Source organism: Lissotriton helveticus, chromosome 12, assembly GCF_964261635.1.
Source record: "Lissotriton helveticus chromosome 12, aLisHel1.1, whole genome shotgun sequence".
Lineage (NCBI taxonomy): Eukaryota > Metazoa > Chordata > Amphibia > Caudata > Salamandridae > Lissotriton > Lissotriton helveticus.
Window position 1 is genome coordinate 658215371 of NC_136073.1, and position 13051 is coordinate 658228421.

At 46.6% G+C, this 13051-nt stretch overlaps 12 non-coding genes across 12 annotated transcripts; all 12 read left to right on the forward strand.

Annotated features, from left to right (window-relative positions):
• Positions 1-683: 683 nt before the first annotated feature.
• On the forward strand, positions 684-798 carry LOC144800706 (U5 spliceosomal RNA). The gene has a single exon (XR_013604594.1). It is a non-coding gene; the product is annotated as a U5 spliceosomal RNA (small nuclear RNA).
• A 933-nt stretch (positions 799-1731) lies between these two features.
• On the forward strand, positions 1732-1846 carry LOC144800949 (U5 spliceosomal RNA). The gene has a single exon (XR_013604827.1). It is a non-coding gene; the product is annotated as a U5 spliceosomal RNA (small nuclear RNA).
• Positions 1847-2779: 933 nt separating this feature from the next.
• LOC144800862 (U5 spliceosomal RNA) lies at positions 2780-2894 on the forward strand. Its single transcript, XR_013604744.1, has one exon. It is a non-coding gene; the product is annotated as a U5 spliceosomal RNA (small nuclear RNA).
• Positions 2895-3814: 920 nt separating this feature from the next.
• LOC144800601 (U5 spliceosomal RNA) lies at positions 3815-3929 on the forward strand. Its single transcript, XR_013604494.1, has one exon. It is a non-coding gene; the product is annotated as a U5 spliceosomal RNA (small nuclear RNA).
• A 920-nt stretch (positions 3930-4849) lies between these two features.
• On the forward strand, positions 4850-4964 carry LOC144800493 (U5 spliceosomal RNA). Its single transcript, XR_013604390.1, has one exon. It is a non-coding gene; the product is annotated as a U5 spliceosomal RNA (small nuclear RNA).
• Positions 4965-5897: 933 nt separating this feature from the next.
• LOC144800707 (U5 spliceosomal RNA) lies at positions 5898-6012 on the forward strand. Its single transcript, XR_013604595.1, has one exon. It is a non-coding gene; the product is annotated as a U5 spliceosomal RNA (small nuclear RNA).
• A 933-nt stretch (positions 6013-6945) lies between these two features.
• LOC144800950 (U5 spliceosomal RNA) lies at positions 6946-7060 on the forward strand. The gene has a single exon (XR_013604828.1). It is a non-coding gene; the product is annotated as a U5 spliceosomal RNA (small nuclear RNA).
• A 933-nt stretch (positions 7061-7993) lies between these two features.
• On the forward strand, positions 7994-8108 carry LOC144800874 (U5 spliceosomal RNA). The gene has a single exon (XR_013604755.1). It is a non-coding gene; the product is annotated as a U5 spliceosomal RNA (small nuclear RNA).
• A 920-nt stretch (positions 8109-9028) lies between these two features.
• LOC144800602 (U5 spliceosomal RNA) lies at positions 9029-9143 on the forward strand. Its single transcript, XR_013604495.1, has one exon. It is a non-coding gene; the product is annotated as a U5 spliceosomal RNA (small nuclear RNA).
• A 920-nt stretch (positions 9144-10063) lies between these two features.
• LOC144800495 (U5 spliceosomal RNA) lies at positions 10064-10178 on the forward strand. The gene has a single exon (XR_013604392.1). It is a non-coding gene; the product is annotated as a U5 spliceosomal RNA (small nuclear RNA).
• A 920-nt stretch (positions 10179-11098) lies between these two features.
• Positions 11099-11213, forward strand: LOC144800885 (U5 spliceosomal RNA). The gene has a single exon (XR_013604766.1). It is a non-coding gene; the product is annotated as a U5 spliceosomal RNA (small nuclear RNA).
• A 920-nt stretch (positions 11214-12133) lies between these two features.
• LOC144800603 (U5 spliceosomal RNA) lies at positions 12134-12248 on the forward strand. Its single transcript, XR_013604496.1, has one exon. It is a non-coding gene; the product is annotated as a U5 spliceosomal RNA (small nuclear RNA).
• Positions 12249-13051: the final 803 nt, after the last annotated feature.

Consider the following 13051-nt stretch of genomic DNA (forward strand, 5'->3'; position numbering starts at 1 on the left):
TGTCAGAGGCCAGACGTCACCCTCCTTTTTCAAGGTGGCACCTAGACTCACGCTGTGCTTTTCATAGGGCTTGCCCGTTATTTGTGCCCGTTGGAGGTGCCCCATAGAGGTTGGCCAATCCTGAGTCGGTGCCCTGAGAGGGTGGCCAATCCTGAGTCAGATTCCTCTCAGGTACACTTGAAGCAGCACGCCAGTCCTGTTTCATGTGCCTCTAGCCTAGACAGATATATACTTCTATATTCAGGTTTAATGAAAGTACGTGCGAAAAAGGGACTTAAAGTGCATGGCTATGTGCAGAGCACAGTGGTGGCTCACAGCCTATCGATTGGAAGGATGGTGTGGAAAGCGTAAAATCGCTGGGGGACAAAAGTCCTACAGTGCCACTTCACCTAAAGCCTGATGCACGCTTCCCGTTCCCCTTGACCAGCAGCCGCAACGCCTCCTAATGAGCTGAGGTGTGTACAGAAAAGAATTTGCATATTCCCAGACAGACGCATGGGAACTGTCCACCTTTTTGATTTTCTGTGCTTTGAGCAGAGACTCTGAAATTTGGGCCTGCTTCCCTCACCGGCCTGGTTCTTGTCCTCTTTCTTAGAGCCTGAAAATACCTCTCAGGTCCTCACCCTCGCAATGACGGGGTCTTTGATGTGGTGCCACTTACCCCCAGAGAGCCATATTCTAACTTACTCTGGTTTCTCTTCAAAACGAAAAAATCTTTCGCCTTTTACTAAAGATTTCCGTGGAGAGGAACATTTACGAGTTTATTCAATTTTGTTAAGCCTTACCACAGGTGAGGCTGTTTATCGTATGTTTAAAAGAAAAGCATTAGAAATTGAGGAATATCTGCGAGTTGTCTGATGCTGTTTTTTGGGGACATGAGCTTAGGTGTTTTATTCCTGAACTCTCTGCTTGCTCATTTGCATAGACAGAGTGCAGGAGAGGTGCATCATGGGAAAGAGCTTGTGCAGTGCATGAGATTGCTTTTCGTGACTATCTTGGAATTTCACGATAGCAGGCAGTATGTTTTCTCCTCTCTTAATATTCCTGCTGTCAGAGGCCAGACGTCACCCTCCTTTTTCAAGGTGGCACCTAGACTCACGCTGTGCTTTTCATAGGGCTTGCCCGTTATTTGTGCCCGTTGGAGGTGCCCCATAGAGGTTGGCCAATCCTGAGTCGGTGCCCTGAGAGGGTGGCCAATCCTGAGTCAGATTCCTCTCAGGTACACTTGAAGCGGCACGCCAGTCCTGTTTCATGTGCCTCTAGCCTAGACAGATATATACTTCTATATTCAGGTTTAATGAAAGTACGTGCGAAAAAGGGACTTAAAGTGCATGGCTATGTGCAGAGCACAGTGGTGGCTCACAGCCTAACGATTGGAAGGATGGTGTGGAAAGCGTAAAATTGCTGGGGGACAAAAGTCCTACAGTGCCACTTCACCTAAAGCCTGATGCACGCTTCCCGTTCCCCTTGCCCAGCAGCCGCAACGCCTCCTAATGAGCTGAGGTGTGTACAGAAAAGAATTTGCATATTCCCAGACAGACGCATGGGAACTGTCCACCTTTTTGATTTTCTGTGCTTTGAGCAGAGACTCTGAAATTTGGGCCTGCTTCCCTCACCGGCCTGGTTCTTGTCCTCTTTCTTAGATTTTGAAAATACCTCTCAGGTCCTCACCCTCGCAATGACGGGGTCTTTGATGTGGTGCCACTTACCCCCAGAGAGCCATATTCTAACTTACTCTGGTTTCTCTTCAAAACAAAAAAATATTTTGCCTTTTACTAAAGATTTCCGTGGAGAGGAACATTTACGAGTTTATTCAATTTTTTTAAGCCTTACCACAGGTGAGGCTGTTTATCGTGTGTTTAAAAGAAAAGCATTAGAAATTGGGGAATATCTGCGAGTTGTCTGCTGCTGTTTTTTGGGGACATGAGCTTAGGTGTTTTATTCCTGAACTCTCTGCTTGCTCATTTGCATAGACAGAGTGCAGGAGAGGTGCATCATGGGAAAGAGCTTGTGCAGTGCATGAGATTGCTTTTCGTGACTATCTTGGAATTTCACGATAGCAGGCAGTATGTTTTCTCCTCTCTTAATATTCCTGCTGTCAGAGGCCAGACGTCACCCTCCTTTTTCAAGGTGGCACCTAGACTCACGCTGTGCTTTTCATAGGGCTTGCCCGTTATTTGTGCCCATTAGAGGTGCCCCATAGAGGTTGGCCAATCCTGAGTCGGTGCCCTGAGAGGGTGGCCAATCCTGAGTCAGATTTCTCTCAGGTACACTTGAAGCAGCACGCCAGTCCTGTTTCATGTGCCTCTAGCCTAGACAGATATATACTTCTATATTCAGGTTTAATGAAAGTACGTGCGAAAAAGGGACTTAAAGTGCATGGCTATGTGCAGAGCACAGTGGTGGCTCACAGCCTAACGATTGGAAGGATGGTGTGGAAAGCGTAAAATCGCTGGGGGACAAAAGTCCTACAGTGCCACTTCACCTAAAGCCTGATGCACGCTTCCCGTTCCCCTTGCCCAGCATCCGCAACGCCTCCTAATGAGCTGAGGTGTGTACAGAAAAGAATTTGCATATTCCCAGACAGACGCATGGGAACTGTCCACCTTTTTGATTTTCTGTGCTTTGAGCAGAGACTCTGAAATTTGGGACTGCTTCCCTCACCGGCCTGGTTCTTGTCCTCTTTCTTAGATTTTGAAAATACCTCTCAGGTCCTCACCCTCGCAATGACGGGGTCTTTAATGTGGTGCCACTTACCCCCAGAGAGCCATATTCTAACTTACTCTGGTTTCTCTTCAAAACGAAAAAATCTTTCGCCTTTTACTAAAGATTTCCGTGGAGAGGAACATTTACGAGTTTATTCAATTTTTTTAAGCCTTACCACAAGTGAGGCTGTTTATCGTGTGTTTAAAAGAAAAGCATTAGAAATTGGGGAATATCTGCGAGTTGTCTGCTGCTGTTTTTTGGGGACATGAGCTTAGGTGTTTTATTCCTGAACTCTCTGCTTGCTCATTTGCATAGACAGAGTGCAGGAGAGGTGCATCATGGGAAAGAGCTTGTGCAGTGCATGAGATTGCTTTTCGTGACTATCTTGGAATTTCACGATAGCAGGCAGTATGTTTTCTCCTCTCTTAATATTCCTGCTGTCAGAGGCCAGACGTCACCCTCCTTTTTCAAGGTGGCACCTAGACTCACGCAGTGCTTTTCATAGGGCTTGCCCGTTATTTGTGCCCGTTAGAGGTTGGCCAATCCTGAGTCGGTGCCCTGAGAGGGTGGCCAATCCTGAGTCAGATTCCTCTCAGGTACACTTGAAGCGGCACGCCAGTCCTTTTTCATGTGCCTCTAGCCTAGACAGATATATACTTCTATATTCAGGTTTAATGAAAGTACGTGCGAAAAAGGGACTTGAAGTGCATGGCTATGTGCAGAGCACAGTGGTGGCTCACAGCCTAACGATTGGAAGGATGGTGTGGAAAGCGTAAAATCGCTGGGGGACAAAAGTCCTACAGTGCCACTTCACCTAAAGCCTGATGCACGCTTCCCATTCCCCTTGCCCAGCAGCCGCAACACCTCCTAATGAGCTGAGGTGTGTACAGAAAATAATTTGCATATTCCCAGACAGACGCATGGGAACTGTCCACCTTTTTGATTTTCTGTGCTTTGAGCAGAGACTCTGAAATTTGGGCCTGCTTCCCTCACCGGCCTGGTTCTTGTCCTCTTTCTTAGATTTTGAAAATACCTCTCAGGTCCTCACCCTCACAATGACGGGGTCTTTGATGTGGTGCCACTTACCCCCAGAGAGCCATATTCTAACTTACTCTGGTTTCTCTTCAAAACGAAAAAATCTTTCGCCTTTTACTAAAGATTTTCGTGGAGAGGAACATTTATGAGTTTATTCAATTTTTTTAAGCCTTACCACAGGTGAGGCTGTTTATCGTGTGTTTAAAAAAAAGCATTAGAAATTGGTGAATATCTGCGAGTTGTCTGCTGCTTTTTTATTGGGGACATGAGCTTAGGTGTTTTATTCCTGAACTCTCTGCTTGCTCATTTGCATAGACAGAGTGCAGGAGAGGTGCATCATGGGAAAGAGCTTGTGCAGTGCATGAGATTGCTTTTCGTGACTATCTTGGAATTTCACGATAGCAGGCAGTATGTTTTCTCCTCTCTTAATATTCCTGCTGTCAGAGGCCAGACGTCACCCTCCTTTTTCATGGTGGCACCTAGACTCACGCTGTGCTTTTCATAGGGCTTGCCCATTATTTGTGCCCGTTAGAGGTTGGCCAATCCTGAGTCGGTGCCCTGAGAGGGTGGCCAATCCTGAGTCAGATTCCTCTCATGTACACTTGAAGCGGCACGCCAGTCCTGTTTTATGTGCCTCTAGCCTAGACAGATATATACTTCTATATTCAGGTTTAATGGAAGTACGTGCGAAAAAGGGACTTAAAGTGCATGGCTATGTGCAGAGCACAGTGGTGGCTCACAGCCTATCGATTGGAAGGATGGTGTGGAAAGCGTAAAATCGCTGGGGGACAAAAGTCCTACAGTGCCACTTCACCTAAAGCCTGATGCACGCTTCCCGTTCCCCTTGCCCAGCAGCCGCAACGCCTCCTAATGAGCTGAGGTGTGTACAGAAAAGAATTTGCATATTCCCAGACAGACGCATGGGAACTGTCCACCTTTTTGATTTTCTGTGCTTTGAGCAGAGACTCTGAAATTTGGGCCTGCTTCCCTCACCGGCCTGGTTCTTGTCCTCTTTCTTAGAGCCTGAAAATACCTCTCAGGTCCTCACCCTCGCAATGACGGGGTCTTTGATGTGGTGCCACTTACCCCCAGAGAGCCATTTTCTAACTTACTCTGGTTTCTCTTCAAAACGAAAAAATCTTTCGCCTTTTACTAAAGATTTCCGTGGAGAGGACCATTTACGAGTTTTTTCAATTTTTTTAAGCCTTACCATAGGTGAGGCTGTTTATCGTGTGTTTAAAAGAAAAGCATTAGAAATTGGGGAATATCTGCGAGTTGTCTGCTGCTGTTTTTTGGGGACATGAGCTTAGGTGTTTTATTCCTGAACTCTCTGCTTGCTCATTTGCATAGACAGAGTGCAGGAGAGGTGCATCATGGGAAAGAGCTTGTGCAGTGCATGAGATTGCTTTTCGTGACTATCTTGGAATTTCACGATAGCAGGCAGTATGTTTTCTCCTCTCTTAATATTCCTGCTGTCAGAGGCCAGACGTCACCCTCCTTTTTCAAGGTGGCACCTAGACTCACGCTGTGCTTTTCATAGGGCTTGCCCGTTATTTGTGCCCGTTGGAGGTGCCCCATAGAGGTTGGCCAATCCTGAGTCGGTGCCCTGAGAGGGTGGCCAATCCTGAGTCAGATTCCTCTCAGGTACACTTGAAGCAGCACGCCAGTCCTGTTTCATGTGCCTCTAGCCTAGACAGATATATACTTCTATATTCAGGTTTAATGAAAGTACGTGCGAAAAAGGGACTTAAAGTGCATGGCTATGTGCAGAGCACAGTGGTGGCTCACAGCCTATCGATTGGAAGGATGGTGTGGAAAGCGTAAAATCGCTGGGGGACAAAAGTCCTACAGTGCCACTTCACCTAAAGCCTGATGCACGCTTCCCGTTCCCCTTGACCAGCAGCCGCAACGCCTCCTAATGAGCTGAGGTGTGTACAGAAAAGAATTTGCATATTCCCAGACAGACGCATGGGAACTGTCCACCTTTTTGATTTTCTGTGCTTTGAGCAGAGACTCTGAAATTTGGGCCTGCTTCCCTCACCGGCCTGGTTCTTGTCCTCTTTCTTAGAGCCTGAAAATACCTCTCAGGTCCTCACCCTCGCAATGACGGGGTCTTTGATGTGGTGCCACTTACCCCCAGAGAGCCATATTCTAACTTACTCTGGTTTCTCTTCAAAACGAAAAAATCTTTCGCCTTTTACTAAAGATTTCCGTGGAGAGGAACATTTACGAGTTTATTCAATTTTGTTAAGCCTTACCACAGGTGAGGCTGTTTATCGTATGTTTAAAAGAAAAGCATTAGAAATTGAGGAATATCTGCGAGTTGTCTGATGCTGTTTTTTGGGGACATGAGCTTAGGTGTTTTATTCCTGAACTCTCTGCTTGCTCATTTGCATAGACAGAGTGCAGGAGAGGTGCATCATGGGAAAGAGCTTGTGCAGTGCATGAGATTGCTTTTCGTGACTATCTTGGAATTTCACGATAGCAGGCAGTATGTTTTCTCCTCTCTTAATATTCCTGCTGTCAGAGGCCAGACGTCACCCTCCTTTTTCAAGGTGGCACCTAGACTCACGCTGTGCTTTTCATAGGGCTTGCCCGTTATTTGTGCCCGTTGGAGGTGCCCCATAGAGGTTGGCCAATCCTGAGTCGGTGCCCTGAGAGGGTGGCCAATCCTGAGTCAGATTCCTCTCAGGTACACTTGAAGCGGCACGCCAGTCCTGTTTCATGTGCCTCTAGCCTAGACAGATATATACTTCTATATTCAGGTTTAATGAAAGTACGTGCGAAAAAGGGACTTAAAGTGCATGGCTATGTGCAGAGCACAGTGGTGGCTCACAGCCTAACGATTGGAAGGATGGTGTGGAAAGCGTAAAATTGCTGGGGGACAAAAGTCCTACAGTGCCACTTCACCTAAAGCCTGATGCACGCTTCCCGTTCCCCTTGCCCAGCAGCCGCAACGCCTCCTAATGAGCTGAGGTGTGTACAGAAAAGAATTTGCATATTCCCAGACAGACGCATGGGAACTGTCCACCTTTTTGATTTTCTGTGCTTTGAGCAGAGACTCTGAAATTTGGGCCTGCTTCCCTCACCGGCCTGGTTCTTGTCCTCTTTCTTAGATTTTGAAAATACCTCTCAGGTCCTCACCCTCGCAATGACGGGGTCTTTGATGTGGTGCCACTTACCCCCAGAGAGCCATATTCTAACTTACTCTGGTTTCTCTTCAAAACAAAAAAATATTTTGCCTTTTACTAAAGATTTCCGTGGAGAGGAACATTTACGAGTTTATTCAATTTTTTTAAGCCTTACCACAGGTGAGGCTGTTTATCGTGTGTTTAAAAGAAAAGCATTAGAAATTGGGGAATATCTGCGAGTTGTCTGCTGCTGTTTTTTGGGGACATGAGCTTAGGTGTTTTATTCCTGAACTCTCTGCTTGCTCATTTGCATAGACAGAGTGCAGGAGAGGTGCATCATGGGAAAGAGCTTGTGCAGTGCATGAGATTGCTTTTCGTGACTATCTTGGAATTTCACGATAGCAGGCAGTATGTTTTCTCCTCTCTTAATATTCCTGCTGTCAGAGGCCAGACGTCACCCTCCTTTTTCAAGGTGGCACCTAGACTCACGCTGTGCTTTTCATAGGGCTTGCCCGTTATTTGTGCCCATTAGAGGTGCCCCATAGAGGTTGGCCAATCCTGAGTCGGTGCCCTGAGAGGGTGGCCAATCCTGAGTCAGATTTCTCTCAGGTACACTTGAAGCAGCACGCCAGTCCTGTTTCATGTGCCTCTAGCCTAGACAGATATATACTTCTATATTCAGGTTTAATGAAAGTACGTGCGAAAAAGGGACTTAAAGTGCATGGCTATGTGCAGAGCACAGTGGTGGCTCACAGCCTAACGATTGGAAGGATGGTGTGGAAAGCGTAAAATCGCTGGGGGACAAAAGTCCTACAGTGCCACTTCACCTAAAGCCTGATGCACGCTTCCCGTTCCCCTTGCCCAGCATCCGCAACGCCTCCTAATGAGCTGAGGTGTGTACAGAAAAGAATTTGCATATTCCCAGACAGACGCATGGGAACTGTCCACCTTTTTGATTTTCTGTGCTTTGAGCAGAGACTCTGAAATTTGGGACTGCTTCCCTCACCGGCCTGGTTCTTGTCCTCTTTCTTAGATTTTGAAAATACCTCTCAGGTCCTCACCCTCGCAATGACGGGGTCTTTAATGTGGTGCCACTTACCCCCAGAGAGCCATATTCTAACTTACTCTGGTTTCTCTTCAAAACGAAAAAATCTTTCGCCTTTTACTAAAGATTTCCGTGGAGAGGAACATTTACGAGTTTATTCAATTTTTTTAAGCCTTACCACAAGTGAGGCTGTTTATCGTGTGTTTAAAAGAAAAGCATTAGAAATTGGGGAATATCTGCGAGTTGTCTGCTGCTGTTTTTTGGGGACATGAGCTTAGGTGTTTTATTCCTGAACTCTCTGCTTGCTCATTTGCATAGACAGAGTGCAGGAGAGGTGCATCATGGGAAAGAGCTTGTGCAGTGCATGAGATTGCTTTTCGTGACTATCTTGGAATTTCACGATAGCAGGCAGTATGTTTTCTCCTCTCTTAATATTCCTGCTGTCAGAGGCCAGACGTCACCCTCCTTTTTCAAGGTGGCACCTAGACTCACGCAGTGCTTTTCATAGGGCTTGCCCGTTATTTGTGCCCGTTAGAGGTTGGCCAATCCTGAGTCGGTGCCCTGAGAGGGTGGCCAATCCTGAGTCAGATTCCTCTCAGGTACACTTGAAGCGGCACGCCAGTCCTTTTTCATGTGCCTCTAGCCTAGACAGATATATACTTCTATATTCAGGTTTAATGAAAGTACGTGCGAAAAAGGGACTTGAAGTGCATGGCTATGTGCAGAGCACAGTGGTGGCTCACAGCCTAACGATTGGAAGGATGGTGTGGAAAGCGTAAAATCGCTGGGGGACAAAAGTCCTACAGTGCCACTTCACCTAAAGCCTGATGCACGCTTCCCATTCCCCTTGCCCAGCAGCCGCAACACCTCCTAATGAGCTGAGGTGTGTACAGAAAATAATTTGCATATTCCCAGACAGACGCATGGGAACTGTCCACCTTTTTGATTTTCTGTGCTTTGAGCAGAGACTCTGAAATTTGGGCCTGCTTCCCTCACCGGCCTGGTTCTTGTCCTCTTTCTTAGATTTTGAAAATACCTCTCAGGTCCTCACCCTCACAATGACGGGGTCTTTGATGTGGTGCCACTTACCCCCAGAGAGCCATATTCTAACTTACTCTGGTTTCTCTTCAAAACGAAAAAATCTTTCGCCTTTTACTAAAGATTTTCGTGGAGAGGAACATTTATGAGTTTATTCAATTTTTTTAAGCCTTACCACAGGTGAGGCTGTTTATCGTGTGTTTAAAAAAAAGCATTAGAAATTGGTGAATATCTGCGAGTTGTCTGCTGCTTTTTTATTGGGGACATGAGCTTAGGTGTTTTATTCCTGAACTCTCTGCTTGCTCATTTGCATAGACAGAGTGCAGGAGAGGTGCATCATGGGAAAGAGCTTGTGCAGTGCATGAGATTGCTTTTCGTGACTATCTTGGAATTTCACGATAGCAGGCAGTATGTTTTCTCCTCTCTTAATATTCCTGCTGTCAGAGGCCAGACGTCACCCTCCTTTTTCATGGTGGCACCTAGACTCACGCTGTGCTTTTCATAGGGCTTGCCCATTATTTGTGCCCGTTAGAGGTTGGCCAATCCTGAGTCGGTGCCCTGAGAGGGTGGCCAATCCTGAGTCAGATTCCTCTCATGTACACTTGAAGCGGCACGCCAGTCCTGTTTTATGTGCCTCTAGCCTAGACAGATATATACTTCTATATTCAGGTTTAATGGAAGTACGTGCGAAAAAGGGACTTAAAGTGCATGGCTATGTGCAGAGCACAGTGGTGGCTCACAGCCTATCGATTGGAAGGATGGTGTGGAAAGCGTAAAATCGCTGGGGGACAAAAGTCCTACAGTGCCACTTCACCTAAAGCCTGATGCACGCTTCCCGTTCCCCTTGCCCAGCAGCCGCAACGCCTCCTAATGAGCTGAGGTGTGTACAGAAAAGAATTTGCATATTCCCAGACAGACGCATGGGAACTGTCCACCTTTTTGATTTTCTGTGCTTTGAGCAGAGACTCTGAAATTTGGGCCTGCTTCCCTCACCGGCCTGGTTCTTGTCCTCTTTCTTAGAGCCTGAAAATACCTCTCAGGTCCTCACCCTCGCAATGACGGGGTCTTTGATGTGGTGCCACTTACCCCCAGAGAGCCATTTTCTAACTTACTCTGGTTTCTCTTCAAAACGAAAAAATCTTTCGCCTTTTACTAAAGATTTCCGTGGAGAGGACCATTTACGAGTTTTTTCAATTTTTTTAAGCCTTACCATAGGTGAGGCTGTTTATCGTGTGTTTAAAAGAAAAGCATTAGAAATTGGGGAATATCTGCGAGTTGTCTGCTGCTGTTTTTTGGGGACATGAGCTTAGGTGTTTTATTCCTGAACTCTCTGCTTGCTCATTTGCATAGACAGAGTGCAGGAGAGGTGCATCATGGGAAAGAGCTTGTGCAGTGCATGAGATTGCTTTTCGTGACTATCTTGGAATTTCACGATAGCAGGCAGTATGTTTTCTCCTCTCTTAATATTCCTGCTGTCAGAGGCCAGACGTCACCCTCCTTTTTCAAGGTGGCACCTAGACTCACGCTGTGCTTTTCATAGGGCTTGCCCGTTATTTGTGCCCGTTAGAGGTTGGCCAATCCTGAGTCGGTGCCCTGAGAGGGTGGCCAATCCTGAGTCAGATTCCTCTCAGGTACACTTGAAGCGGCACGCCAGTCCTGTTTCATGTGCCTCTAGCCTAGACAGATATATACTTCTATATTCAGGTTTAATGAAAGTACGTGCGAAAAAGGGACTTAAAGTGCATGGCTATGTGCAGAGCACAGTGGTGGCTCACAGCCTAACGATTGGAAGGATGGTGTGGAAAGCGTAAAATCGCTGGGGGACAAAAGTCCTACAGTGCCACTTCACCTAAAGCCTGATGCACGCTTCCCGTTCCCCTTGCCCAGCATCCGCAACGCCTCCTAATGAGCTGAGGTGTGTACAGAAAAGAATTTGCATATTCCCAGACAGACGCATGGGAACTGTCCACCTTTTTGATTTTCTGTGCTTTGAGCAGAGACTCTGAAATTTGGGACTGCTTCCCTCACCGGCCTGGTTCTTGTCCTCTTTCTTAGATTTTGAAAATACCTCTCAGGTCCTCACCCTCGCAATGACGGGGTCTTTAATGTGGTGCCACTTACCCCCAGAGAGCCATATTCTAACTTACTCTGGTTTCTCTTCAAAACGAAAAAATCTTTCGCCTTTTACTAAAGATTTCCGTGGAGAGGAACATTTACGAGTTTATTCAATTTTTTTAAGCCTTACCACAAGTGAGGCTGTTTATCGTGTGTTTAAAAGAAAAGCATTAGAAATTGGGGAATATCTGCGAGTTGTCTGCTGCTGTTTTTTGGGGACATGAGCTTAGGTGTTTTATTCCTGAACTCTCTGCTTGCTCATTTGCATAGACAGAGTGCAGGAGAGGTGCATCATGGGAAAGAGCTTGTGCAGTGCATGAGATTGCTTTTCGTGACTATCTTGGAATTTCACGATAGCAGGCAGTATGTTTTCTCCTCTCTTAATATTCCTGCTGTCAGAGGCCAGACGTCACCCTCCTTTTTCAAGGTGGCACCTAGACTCACGCTGTGCTTTTCATAGGGCTTGCCCGTTATTTGTGCCCGTTAGAGGTTGGCCAATCCTGAGTCGGTGCCCTGAGAGGGTGGCCAATCCTGAGTCAGATTCCTCTCAGGTACACTTGAAGCGGCACGCCAGTCCTGTTTCATGTGCCTCTAGCCTAGACAGATATATACTTCTATATTCAGGTTTAATGAAAGTACGTGCGAAAAAGGGACTTGAAGTGCATGGCTATGTGCAGAGCACAGTGGTGGCTCACAGCCTAACGATTGGAAGGATGGTGTGGAAAGCGTAAAATCGCTGGGGGACAAAAGTCCTACAGTGCCACTTCACCTAAAGCCTGATGCACGCTTCCCATTCCCCTTGCCCAGCAGCCGCAACACCTCCTAATGAGCTGAGGTGTGTACAGAAAAGAATTTGCATATTCCCAGACAGACGCATGGGAACTGTCCACCTTTTTGATTTTCTGTGCTTTGAGCAGAGACTCTGAAATTTGGGCCTGCTTCCCTCACCGGCCTGGTTCTTGTCCTCTTTCTTAGATTTTGAAAATACCTCTCAGGTCCTCACCCTCACAATGACGGGGCCTTTGATGTGGTGCCACTTACCCCCAGAGAGCCATATTCTAACTTACTCTGGTTTCTCTTCAAAACGAAAAAATCTTTCGCCTTTTACTAAAGATTTTCGTGGAGAGGAACATTTATGAGTTTATTCAATTTTTTTAAGCCTTACCACAGGTGAGGCTGTTTATCGTGTGTTTAAAGAAAAGCATTAGAAATTGGTGAATATCTGCGAGTTGTCTGCTGCTTTTTTATTGGGGACATGAGCTTAGGTGTTTTATTCCTGAACTCTCTGCTTGCTCATTTGCATAGACAGAGTGCAGGAGAGGTGCATCATGGGAAAGAGCTTGTGCAGTGCATGAGATTGCTTTTCGTGACTATCTTGGAATTTCACGATAGCAGGCAGTATGTTTTCTCCTCTCTTAATATTCCTGCTGTCAGAGGCCAGACGTCACCCTCCTTTTTCATGGTGGCACCTAGACTCACGCTGTGCTTTTCATAGGGCTTGCCCATTATTTGTGCCCGTTAGAGGTTGGCCAATCCTGAGTCGGTGCCCTGAGAGGGTGGCCAATCCTGAGTCAGATTCCTCTCAGGTACACTTGAAGCAGCACGCCAGTCCTTTTTCATGTGCCTCTAGCCTAGACAGATATATATTTCTATATTCAGGTTTAATTAAAGTACGTGCGAAAAAGGGACTTAAAGTGCATGGCTATGTGCAGAGCACAGTGGTGGCTCACAGCCTATCGATTGGAAGGATGGTGTGGAAAGCGTAAAATCGCTGGGGGACAAAAGTCCTACAGTGCCACTTCACCTAAAGCCTGATGCACGCTTCCCGTTCCCCTTGCCCAGCAGCCGCAACGCCTCCTAATGAGCTGAGGTGTGTACAGAAAAGAATTTGCATATTCCCAGACAGACGCATGGGAACTGTCCACCTTTTTGATTTTCTGTGCTTTGAGCAGAGACTCTGAAATTTGGGCCTGCTTCCCTC